Below are 13124 nucleotides of genomic sequence, written 5' to 3' on the forward strand. Positions count from 1 at the left end.
TCTGCCCCAATGTGATTTCTCTGCAAGTGGTACACCAAATTTGGCCAAAATAATAGCCTCAACTATAGCATGCTTCTAGCCCCTAGTCACTGGTTATGTCACCCTCATCGGGGATGCTCTGGGCCAAGAAACTGGGCATACCTTCTCCGAGCTACTGCTCTCGGAAGAGTCATCCCATTACCTAGAACGTGCATCCTTCTACTTTGAATCCTTGGGTGCCATTTATACCTAAAAAATCAAGTGTTAGCATAGTGAAGGACTATAAAAGTTTAAGAAAAACTCATAATTCAAAAACTTTGAATTTATCCTCAATTTTGGCATCCCTTTAAATTAAACTAAGTATCAACAAGTCTAATATTCACACATTGAAGTAGAATCAAATTCGTATCGCATACTAGCATTAAAAACTTTTAGTATTTCTCCACCTTTTCAAATTCCACTTCCATTTAGGGCATAACCTTACTGTTTAATTAGAGAACAATACCCTGCATTAAGTTTTTAGGCTAATTCAAGGCTCCTATATACAAGCATGATGGTTTTTACATATTTTGCATAAAAATAAACATACCAACTTACTTATTTGATGTTTAGCACAAGATACTACTATTGGGAGCTAAGAATATTACCTTTCACCTAAAGAACTGAAGGTAAACTATGAAAAGGGCCAGCAAAACCCAAACTTAAATGCATACTTAGTGATTTTGGACAATTTGGTACAAATAACAAGTACCTTTTTAGCCTTTAATCAAGTGTAGGGAAGTGGGGTAGTTTGAATTTTAAGTGGGAAGAGGGAATTTTGAGGATTTATAAGTTAAAATGGATTATGGGGGCTTAAATAGGCATGGGGTCAGTTTAGGGTTAATATAGGCTGAGGTGTGCCCAAATTTTTAAATAAAATTTTGGACCCAAAACTTCCCAATTACAATAGCCACCTACGGGCCGGTCCATAGGTGTCCACCATAGGTAGACCCTACTTTTTGGCTAAATTTCTTGCTCCCTTGACTTTGTATTCTGTTACTTAATTTACTACTTATCACATCATAAGTGGTATTTACAACCCTATAAGTAAGTTAATAAGTTAAAGTCCATAAATTCTCCCAAAAATCCTTAAAATTCCATCTTTTCAGTTAATGTATAACTTACCGGGCCTACGTGGGACTTATGTCCTTCGTGAGTGTGGCATAAAGTCCCCTTATTTGGAAGATTATAAATTGAGAAATTTTCTACCATATTCCAAGCCATTCCTTATTCTACTTTACCTACAAAAAGGAAAAACAAACATGAACATTAAAATAGTGGGTTGCCTCTCACATAATGCTTTATTTAACGTCTCTACACGATGTGGCTATGTTGTTTACTTAGAATTCAACAACAATCCCATGAGTTGTCCCCATGAAGCATTTGATTTAATATTTTGGCATAACGTGTCTATGCTGGTTACTCAGACATCACCAACAAGCCCATTAGTTGCCTCCCATACATCGCTTAATGTAATGTCGTGGCATGCCATGGGTACCTTGACTACTCAGAGTTCATCAAGGTACCCAAAGTAATAACCTGCAGGATCATCAATATAATAAATAACCGACATTACCCTCATATAATAGTTCTTCGAATGTTGAGAGTGATTTCTTTGTTATTGACTCTGAACTAGAGCCTGCCTTTTCCATATCAATCATTGCTCTACCCGTAGCCATGAATTGTCTTCCCAATATGATGGGCATCTCTAAGTCAACCTCACAATCAAAAATTAAAAAATCATATAGAAAAATAAAGTTATCAACTTTTACCAACACATCAAATGAAATACCTATGAGTTTCTTTACTGTGAAGTCTGCCATCAACAACCACATAGTAGTTAGCTCTAGAGATATCAAGCCCAAATGATTAAATATAGGCAGAAGCATCAAATTGATGTCGGCTCTTAAGTCATATTATGCTTTGGAAAATCTGGATGTCCCTATAGTACAAGGGATCATGAACACACCAGGATCACCTATTTTCTTTGGAAGAGACTTAGAAGTGAATACACTGCAATGGTACAATCCAGCAACACCCTCAAAACTAGTTGCTCGCTTCTTTTTCACCAATTCTTTCATGAACCTAGCATATCTAATCATCTTCTCCAATGCCTTACAAAAAGTGATGTTCAAACTCATATCTTTTAGTATCTCAATGAATCTTTTGATCTTTCCTTCCACTTTCTTCTGCTTTATTCATTGAGGAAAAGGTGGGGCGGTCATGGAATTTGATTCACCAAAAGGTAGGCAATGGAGGATCAATAGTATACTTACCACTCCTAATGGTAATAGCGAGACAATGACCATCATTCATTGGATCCTAGATCATGTTGCTTGGAAGAGTACCCGGCTGCCTTAGATATAAAGTAGCAAACATCTGCCCAAATTGTGTCTTTAATTGCTTGATCACAGTCGCATGAGAGTCAACCTTCTATGTCAGATTTGATATACCAGCCTTAGTAACCTTAAGGCATGTCTCCTAATTTTCTTGACCCTTCACCAGTTTGAACAACAATGCCTCCATTTTCAATTCAGTATCTCAGTTGTTCGGTGGAATATACCTATCTACCTTCTCTTTTTAGTCATCCTTTATCCTCTAGTCACCATCACAACCCTTACTGTGACCACTGTATCTATCACCATAATAGTTTTGACCTTGTTTCCTTTCCCTTTGGCTCAAAAACCCTCCAATTCTTAATCAAGATACTTAGCCTCCTCTTCTAAGCATGACTCATTAGCTCTAGAGGATGAACCCTATGCATCTACTACGATTACCTTCTTGAAATTCACTATTGCAAATTGATTAGAAAACAACCCAATATCTATCCTCATCTGCATAATTTCCTGCACCACAAAATCATCAACTGCTCTATTGTCGCCGAAAGCTCCAATAGCATAAGCTCCAGCTCCCCTCTCAGCCTCCTAAGTATGCCACCCTCGGTTAGTGATAGGGATCTGGAATAAAACCTCAGAAGTTGCTTCCTAGTGTAACCTTGTAAATGCTCCTACAATGATTATTTCTGCCATGGCTTCAGAACTGATGTTCAGGAATTTATAGAGTATCTTTAGTAAGTTCATCTTTGAAATACGATGATTAGGAACCAAGCTAAACTTCTTATTAAACTTGAACCAAGCCTCATATATCAACTCCAAATCTAGTTGTCTAAAGTTGTATATCTCATCTTTTAACTACAATATTCTGGATGAAGGAAAGAAACAGTTTAAGAATTCCTTACACAACTCGTTACAAGTGGTAATATATCCTCTTGGAAGTTCCCCCAACCACAAAGAACCTTTTTCAATCAATGATAAAGGGAACAACATCAATCTGAGTACCTCCAGGTCTACCATTAGAATAGTATAAGAAGTACAGATCCCAACAAAATTAGCAAGATACATATTTGTGTCGTCTGTAGATGAGATTAAAATACACCTTTAAAATTCAGAAGCTGGATCATGGCATTAGTTATGTCAAATTTCACACTGGGGGCAGAGCAGGAGGAATCATAGCTCCTATTTCTGCAAGCTCAACGTATCCTACATCCTCTTCATCATCATATTACTTGAAGTATTGGAATGTTGGGATCACTTTTGACTGAACACCTCAAACTCTATATCGATTATGGTAGAGTACTGCTCAATGATCAACTACTAGTCTTAGCCTGGCTAGCTCTTCCTGTTGAGCTAATCGGGACTCCTCGTCCCTTCTCTAGTTAGCAGCATCTACCAACAACTGCTCTGTCTGCCTATTAATAATGTTCTATGGATCACCAAGAGCAGAGGGAGGTACAACATTAGGATTATCCTGAACCCCTTCAAAATGGCCTACATATACTAGTTCAGTCATCATATGATTAGGCTGTAACAGTCTCTCTAGTTTAGGATTCAATGGGAGTAAGGGATTTCCTTGACTCCTAGTTTATGCATACACTAACATATACCAAACTAAGAACAGAAAAATAATGACCCAAAATCTCAATAAAAAATCACATCGTCTTCCTCGACAACGACTCTAAAATTTTGATCAACGCCCAAACTACATCTCCAACTGAAGGATAAAGCGATCATTGCCAAGTAAAGTAACCCAACTATGTTGGGGTAAAACCCATAGGGAATATGTATATGTAATTCTCTAGCTTGATGAACTTAATGGGAAAAGCTGAAAGTAAATAGGAGTTTGTAGTAGCAATCTTGAACAAGTAATAGAATCTAACGTTGGTTGTAATTAGTTGGAGATGAACATTAGGATTGTGTTCCCCTTGGCTTTTCAACTCAGTAGGCTTATCATACTTTATTGAACCAACTCAGTACCTTGCATATAGAATTTGATAAAATATGTACCATCAACTGTCTTATGGTCTCATTCACGGATTTCATCCTTTACTTTTTGAGTCTCAAGACATCTCATTACTGACCCTTATCCTAGATCCTAGTTAACTATTACCTTTTGAGTCTCAGTTTATTATACTAATTAGCCTAGATCGATAATTAATCTTTAAATTACTGTTGTAATTATCATTTCCTAGTCACTACTCCTCTTGTGGAGTAAGTAGTGATACTCTAGGCGAGATCTTACCACTTGTAACTGCTAAGACATATATTAAATTAAAGATAATACAATAAATGTAATGATACTAGATCAGAACAACTTAGCACTTCCCCTTCTTCATCAATATGCCAGGTTTCCCACAACACTATATAAGGGATTTAGCCACTCATGCTTGTAAAACGCTCAAGAGGAATTCATAATGAAAAGAACTAAACAATATCACAATGATCAACAAGTAAAACCCAAAGCCAACAACTGAATTATCAACCAAAATTAAGAACAAAGTAATCCCAAGATCAAATTCGAATCTTGGAACCAAATATAGGTTTGTAAGTGTTAAGAGTGAGTAAACTAACTACAAAATGTCAAAAGGGTGTATATAGGTTACAAGGAAACCCTAAAAATTAAAACTTGAATGAAAAAGGAAAATTGAGGTCAGTAGCCACTTACTTAGACTACCTACAAACTGTAGGTACTACCTAGGGACCGTAGGTGGTCTTAATTAAGTGTCAGACCTTCTGTACAGCTCCTAAAACTCTCTCGACATGGACCTCTGTCACTTACTTTTGTCACCTATGGACCATAGGTGCCCTTAGTAAGTGACAGAGTCTTTTTTTCTAGCTTCTGAGCCTTTAGACTTTAAGTTCTAACACTATTTTTGTCACTTACGCCTGGTAAGTTGCACTTATGCCCAAAAATGCCTAAGTAGCCAAAACTTGAATTTTCATCTTTTTCTTCTATTTGGCATCCAAAACTTGATTTCCTACAAAACATACACAAAACACATAATATCTCACAAATCAACATAAGAAACTTGCATATTTTCATAGTTTTAAGCAACGAAAGTGCTATAAATCCATAGCATATCTTATCTCCTATACTCACACAGTTTATTTCATTTTTCACACATACTAGACAAGTTTAAGATATCAAATACAAAAAGGAATTCACAAAAACTTACACCATACATGGCACATCGTCAAATCAAGTAAAATCATTATATATTCTCAACCATAGAATAGCATGAATTCAAAATCAAGCCAACAATCAGTTGAGGAACCAACTCTACATCTACCTCTTTATTTTCCTTTCAAAGCCTATTATTCAGCTCTTTACCACTTCTCAAAGTGATTGACATTACTTGTTTTGGAGTTTCATTATCACTTTGCAAACCACCTTGAGGCTTGGCATTTTGTGCTGGCTATAATGCCCCAACTACTGCTCTAACTATTTTTGAACTACTTCCTGATTTTGAATTTAGAAACTATCTCTTCTTGGTTGGCCAAAATCAATTTAAAGTTTTCTCTATGTTACTGGCCTATGCATTTTGTTGTTGTTGTTGATACTGCTGATTACTGCCCTAAGAGTAATTTGGTACCTGAGTCTGCCACTTAGATGTAAACATTACCATAATTTAGCCTCTGTGCATTGGCTACAAAATTGATGGATTTAGGATTTGCACCACATATTTTTGTAGAGTGGACACTAGTGACATAAATCTCACACCATACCAGAGCCTACTACACTGCATTAACCTAAGCCTGAGGCGTCTTCACACATAACTTACTGAATTGAGTCATCATTTTACCCTACATAGCTGAAAGTTGGGTCACTAAAGCTATTATACTATCAACTTTGATCATACCCATATCCTTTTTCACTGAGCTCCTTGAGGTATCGCCATCCAATTCGAATTTTCTTATGCAAACCCATTTAACAAGGTGTATAGATCATCATAAGTTTTTCCAAAGCTTGACCACCTGCATTTGAATCTCAAAAAATTTTGGTGTTATGGTTAAGTACTTTAACAAAGGTGTGAGCTAGTACCTCATTAAACTATTAGTGATGTGGACAGTCCCAAAGAAGAGCCGTGAACCTCTCCCAAGCATGATATAAATTTTCATCTAGCCTCCGCTTGAAGCTTTAAATCTCACTATGAAGTCTCACAATCTTGATAGATGGAAAGAATAGGATGAGGAACTTTTGTGCCAAGTCATCCCAAGTTTAAATGGAAGATACCGGCTTAGCATTCAACCATTTCTTTGATTACCCCAACAGTAAAAGAAAGAAGAGTGCCAAGCTCATATAATCGGTTGACATACCCCATAAGGATAAATGTGTTCCTGATTTCCAAGAAGTTTTGTAAGTAAACCAGTGGATCTTCATATGAAAGCCCAATGAACCGACCACTACTTTGCAAAAATTTTACCATGTTCTGTTTTAATTCAAATCTTCCTCCAAGAGTCGATCTTTGAATGGCGAAGGTCACATTAGTCGCAGGTGGCATTGCCATTTTGCAAATTATCGAATTATGAGATTTTATCTACTTCAAGGTTACTTTAAGTACTATCTCAAGTTCTATGTTAATAGTACTATTCATAACCAGTAGAAGCCAAGAATTTTACCTTAAATGCAGATGTTGGAAGTAGAAAATGATTTAACTTGATTAAAGCCCTAGGTTTTGTTATTTGTGCATGCAAGTGATGATCAAGGGAGATGGGTTTGATTTTATAGCTTGAGAAAGAAATTAGGAGAATTATAAGGGAGTGAGAGGTTTAAGTTTTAAAGAAGTGTGGTAATAGGGGTTGGGTTTAAGTTAAATAGAGGGTTAGGATCAAATCGGATCGGATCACATGGGCCTGACCCAAACTTTAAAACTTGAACCCTCAGAATTATGGTCAACTTATAGGGCCACTTAAGACCCGTAAGTACTACTTATAGCCCCTATAAGTGGGTTCATAAGTATGACCTGCAACATAATTTCATTTTTTATTTCAACGACCCTACTTATGGGGTCGTACGTTGTTCCACGACCCCTATAAGTGGGTTTGTAAGTACAACTTCATTGACACAAAAGTCACTAAACATTTCTTCTGACACCTACGACACCACTTATCGTCGTAGGTTGGAAATATGACCCCTAGATAGGGTTATAGGTCCACTTACCTGGACTTGTCTAAATTTTCAAGTTCTTACTAGTTTCCAGGTATTTCTCCATTTTTAACCTATAAAACAACAAAAAAAGTGAACACTAATAACTTTGGGTTGCATCGCAAGTAGTGCTTTATTTAACATCGCGGTACGATGTGGCTATGTTGGATTCTCAAACTTCACCAACAAGCCCATGGGTTGCCTCTCATAAAGCTCTTGATTTAACATCATAGCATGACTCAATTTCCTTGGCTACTCATACTTTTCCAAGGCTTACATCAACAAAAACCTTTAACTCCTCCATATTCCATATATAGCGCTTAACATGTAGCTCGTTCACCTTGAATAGGGCTTCACATTCACATCTCAGCTTAATTGCACTATGTGGAAATACTCTAACTACAGTTAATGGTGCATAGAACCTAAACTTCAACTTTCTAGAAAACAAGAAAAGCCTCAAATAATACAACAAGACCATGGCACTAGGCTGGGATACCCTTTTCTCAATCTTCTTGTCATGGTACAACTTTATCTACTCCTTGTAAAATGTAGAACTCTCATAAGCATGGAGCCATAATTCATCCAACTCATTCACCTTACTTATTCTCTGGTTTGCAGCATCACTCCACTCAAAAATTAGTTTCCTTAACACCTAGAGTGCCTTGTGTTCAAGTTCAATCGACAAGTGGCATGTCTTACCATACACAAGATGATACAGTAAGACACCTAAGGGAGTTTTAAAAGTTGTACGGTAGGCCTAAATTGCATCATCTAGCTTCCTTGACCAATTAATCTAGTTGGTAATACAATCTTTGCCAATATAGACTTGATCTCACCATTTGAGGACTCAATTTTTGCACTAGTCTGCAGATGGTAAGGTGTTTCCACCTTGTATTTCACACCATACTACTCAAGCAGGACATTAAACAAAGGATTACAAAAATAGGACCCATAATCACTAATAATAGCATACAGAGTACCGAAAAATGTTTCCACCTATTTAGAAACATAGTGAACTGCCACTAGTATATACTTCATACCGTAAGAACTCATAAATGGACCCATGAAATCAATACACCACACATCAAACCACTCTAACTCAAGAATAGGTGTCATGGGGAGCTCATATTTCTAACAGATATTTCCTTGGTGCTAGCACATACACGAGCATAGTCATGTGGATCTTTATAAATAGTTGGCCAAAAGTAACTACACTGCAAGATATTATGGGTCGTGTGAGTAGCACCATGGTGATCCCAACTAAAGACAAGTGACATGCCTCAATAATATGCCTCAACTCAACTATAGGAATACACCTCTGAATCACACTATCCACACACACCCGAAATAAGAACAACTTATCCTAGAAAACTTATGTACCTCAGGCATAAATTGCTTTCTCTAATGAAACAATAAGTCTTCCAGGATGACCTCACTTTCCAAATAATTGGCAAAATCATCAAACCAGGGGATTAAGTCTTGTGATACTGGCAAGACCCACTCATCTCAAAAAGTATCATCAATCTTAAGCTCATCCCCAATTTAAGCATCTCCTTATCTTATAGGCGGGATAGGTGGTCTACAACTTGATTTTTTATACCCTTTTGGTCTTTGACCTCAAAATTAAACTCCTGCAACAATAGAACCCATCTAATCAGCCTAGGCTTCTCATCTTTCTTTGCAATTAGGTACCTCAAAGTTGCATGATTAGTATACACAATGACTTTGGTTCCAATCAAATAGGAACAAAGTTTATCAAAATCAAATACCACCACAAGTAACTCTTTCTCAATCATCGTATAATTTTTCTATGCAGGGTTGATTGTTTTTTAGCATAGTATATGGTATGAAGTATATTCTTGCATCTTTGTCCTAGTATTTCTCCAAGGGACAAACCACTGGCATCACACATTACCTCAAATTGAAGAGACCGGTCTAGAGACATAATGATGAGGCAGAAATCAGCTTCTCTTTTAGGAACTCAAAGGCCTGAAGACGTGCATCACCAAACACAAACTTTACCTCTTTCTCCAATAACTTGCATAGACGATTTGCAGTTTCAGAGAAGTACTTGATGAACCTCCTATAGAACCCTGTGTGACCCTATAAAATCCTAATACCCTTGGCAGAAATTAGTGAAGAAATTTTTCAATCACTGCAATCTTCTCTTGATCAACCTCTTTTCCCTTCTTCAAAATCTTTTTCCCTAAGACTATGCCCTCTTTTACCATAAAGTGACACTTCTCCCAATTCAAAACCAAGTTTTACTCCTCATATCTCTAAACTGCATTAGCCAAGTAGGCTAAAACATAATCAAAAGAATCACCCACAACTGAAAAATTGTCCATAAAAACCTCTATAGTATCCTTCACCATATCAAAAAAAATGGTCACCTTACAATATTAAAAGGTGGCAGGAACATTAAAAAGTCCAAAAGTCATCCTCTTGAGCATGAACTTACCATATGGACATGTGAAAGTAATTTTTAATTGGTCTTCGGGGGCAATAGAAATATGATTATACTCCAAATAATCATTAAAAAAGTAATGCCATTCCTAACCTGCAAGGCAGTCCAGCATCTGGTCTATGAATGGCATAGGAAAGTGATCCTTATACATTCGAGTGTTTAACTTCTAATAATCTATACAAACTCTCCATCTTGTAACTGGTCTCATGGGCACTACTTATTTTTCAAATTCAGGACCACAGTGATCCCAGCCTTCTTAGGCACACACTGAACTGGACTCACCCACTTGCTGTCAGTAATAGTGTAAAGCACACCCGCATCTAACCACTTAATGATTTCCTTTTTTACCACCTCTTGCATAAGTGGATTCAGACAATGCTAATGCTCAATGATAGGCACACACTCCAGTTCAAGATGAATCTTATGAGTATAAATTCTGGGTGAAATCCCAATAATATTTTTAATGGTCCAACCAATGACACTTTAAAACCTCTATAATACCAAGATCAAAGTGGACACAATAATAACTGCCAAGGTATTGTTAGCCCCCAAAAATGTATAATGCAAGTAAGAGGTAAGAGTCTTTAATTCCAATACTGTCATCTCCTCAATAAATAGTCGAGCTAGAAGAGTCGCTCTATTTTTAAATCCAAATCCAACTTCTTCGGCATTTAAGTGTAAGATCATCTACCAAGAAGAGCACTCACCATTTCATCATACTTATCAATGCCATAACTGGCAAATTTATGAGCACTACCGCTAATGCCTCTATACCAAATCTCTTCTTAATAGGCACACTCATAGTATCATCCTCAACAGTGTTTGTCATAGACACCACATGCATATCTTTTGTTTGTCATATTGACTGGCCTACATTAAAGGTAACTTGTTCATCACTAAGCCTGAATTTCATATGTCTTATCTCTATGTCAACCAATGCCCTACCCGTTGCTAAGAAGGTCCTTCCTAAGATAATAGGAACATTAAAATCCACCTCATGATCAAGAATCACAAAAACAACTAGCAATATGAAGGAAGCTACCTTCACCAAAAACATCACACAAAATACCAACTAGTTTATTCACAGTCAGATCAACCATCAATAATCTCATCAATGTTGGTTGAGGTGTCCCCAACCCTAACTTCTTGTACCCAACTAGTGGTATCAGATAATACTAGATCCCAAGTCACACAATGCTCGTGTAAAATATAGAGGCCCAATAATGCAAAGAATAGCAAAGCACTAGGATCCTCTTTATTCTCAACCAAAGATCGAGAAGCAATAGCACTTCAATGGTGCAAATTATCAGTGAGCTAGAAACTCATAGTCTGCTTCTTCGTTACTAAGTCCTTCATGAACCTCACATAATTATGCATTTGCTTCAATTCTTCTACAAGAGAGATATTCACAGATAACTCTTTTAACATAGACATGAATTTTTTATACTTTCCTTCTTCTTGTTTCTTCTTCAACCTTTACAAAAAAGGTGGGTAGAGGTCATGGAATGGAAAATCAATTTGGTTTGACCTCCTTACCCTTCCCTTTATCAATTTTAACTCTTTTCTTAACACCATCAACTTTTATGATCATTCACCATCAGTCACCAACTTCTTAGTTTCAGCTTCAGGGGTGTTATTAAGATTAATATTATCATTCCTCACCTAATCAACTATTGGCATAGGAGGATCAATAATAGCCTTACCACTCCAAAAGGTGATGGCCAAAAAATGACTGTCATTCTTTGGATTGTAAATGATGTTACTCAAAAGAGTGCCCTATTTATGCTAATTCAACGTAGCCAATATCTGACCAAACAGGTGCTCTAGCTGCTTAATCACAGTAGCAGATGATTCTTCCTTTTGTATCGGTACCAAAATATCTTCCTTAATCTCTTTAAGTAAACTCTCGTGATTATCTAAACCCTTAACAAACTTTGAAATTAATGTTTCCATCCATGAATCAGTATCATAATTCTCCAGGGGGAACATACCTACCACTCTTCGTCTTATAATAATCCTTTATTCTTGAGTTACCATCTCTCTCTGTTTCGGTCCTTATTTTTATCCCTGTAGTAGTTTTAACCTTGATTCACTTGGATTGAGTTTCAACAGTCCTGATTGGACCCTTGGTCCTTGGCTCAGAAACCTACCATCTCTCTATCCAAGTACTTAGACTCCTCCTTAGAGTCAGACTTATCATGCCTAGCTCACTTACCTCGCGTGCCCACTGTATTCATTTTTTTAGCATTCATAGTTGCAAACTACTTGGAAAGTAACCCAATATCCATCCTCAATTTTGCAACCTCTTGAGCCACTATATCATCTAGGGCTCTCTGCTCACTAGAACTACCAATAACATATGTATCGGCTCTTTTTTCTACCTCTCGAGTATGCCACCCTCGATTGGTATAAAATACCCAATCTAAAATCTCCATAGCAGCTACCCAACAAATGCTTATAAAATCCACACCAGTAATAGTATCAACAATAGCTTTGGTATTTGCATTCATGGCTCTATAGAATATCTCAAGAAAATTTCTCCCTGAAATTTGATGATTGGGCTTAGTTATCAACTTCATCTTGAACCTTAACCAAGTCTCATACAATGCTTCAAAATGATATTTTTTGAAATTATAAATCTCATCCTTCAACTACAATATTCTACAAGGCAGGAAGAATTGGTCAAAGAAATATTTTTGCAACTCATTCTAATTAGGGATGAACCTATGAGGTAGTTCCCCTAACCATAATGTCACTTCTCCAGTAAGAGATAATAGTAACAATCTGAGTCTCAAAGCTTCCTGACTCATTCTAGGTAAATTATACAAAGTACAAATCCCAATAAAATTCATGATGTACATATTTATGTCATTAATCAACAAACTAGCAGACACACCCTTCAGATTGAGCAGCTATATCATAGCACTAATAATATCAAACTTGACCTTTGGAAAAACTCATGAGTAATGATATCTTTTATCTTGATAGGCTCAACATACCCTAAATCTTACTCTGGATCATCAAATGTTGGCAAGTACAAAAATATTGGGGGTGTTTGAGCTCTATCTCTTCTATCTCTGGTCGAGTGTGTCTCGACGCTCTTCATATTGTCTCACTCATTCCTCTTGAGATACATGGTGGGATACAACATACCTCC

Source organism: Capsicum annuum, chromosome 11, assembly GCF_002878395.1.
Source record: "Capsicum annuum cultivar UCD-10X-F1 chromosome 11, UCD10Xv1.1, whole genome shotgun sequence".
Classification (NCBI taxonomy): domain Eukaryota; kingdom Viridiplantae; phylum Streptophyta; class Magnoliopsida; order Solanales; family Solanaceae; genus Capsicum; species Capsicum annuum.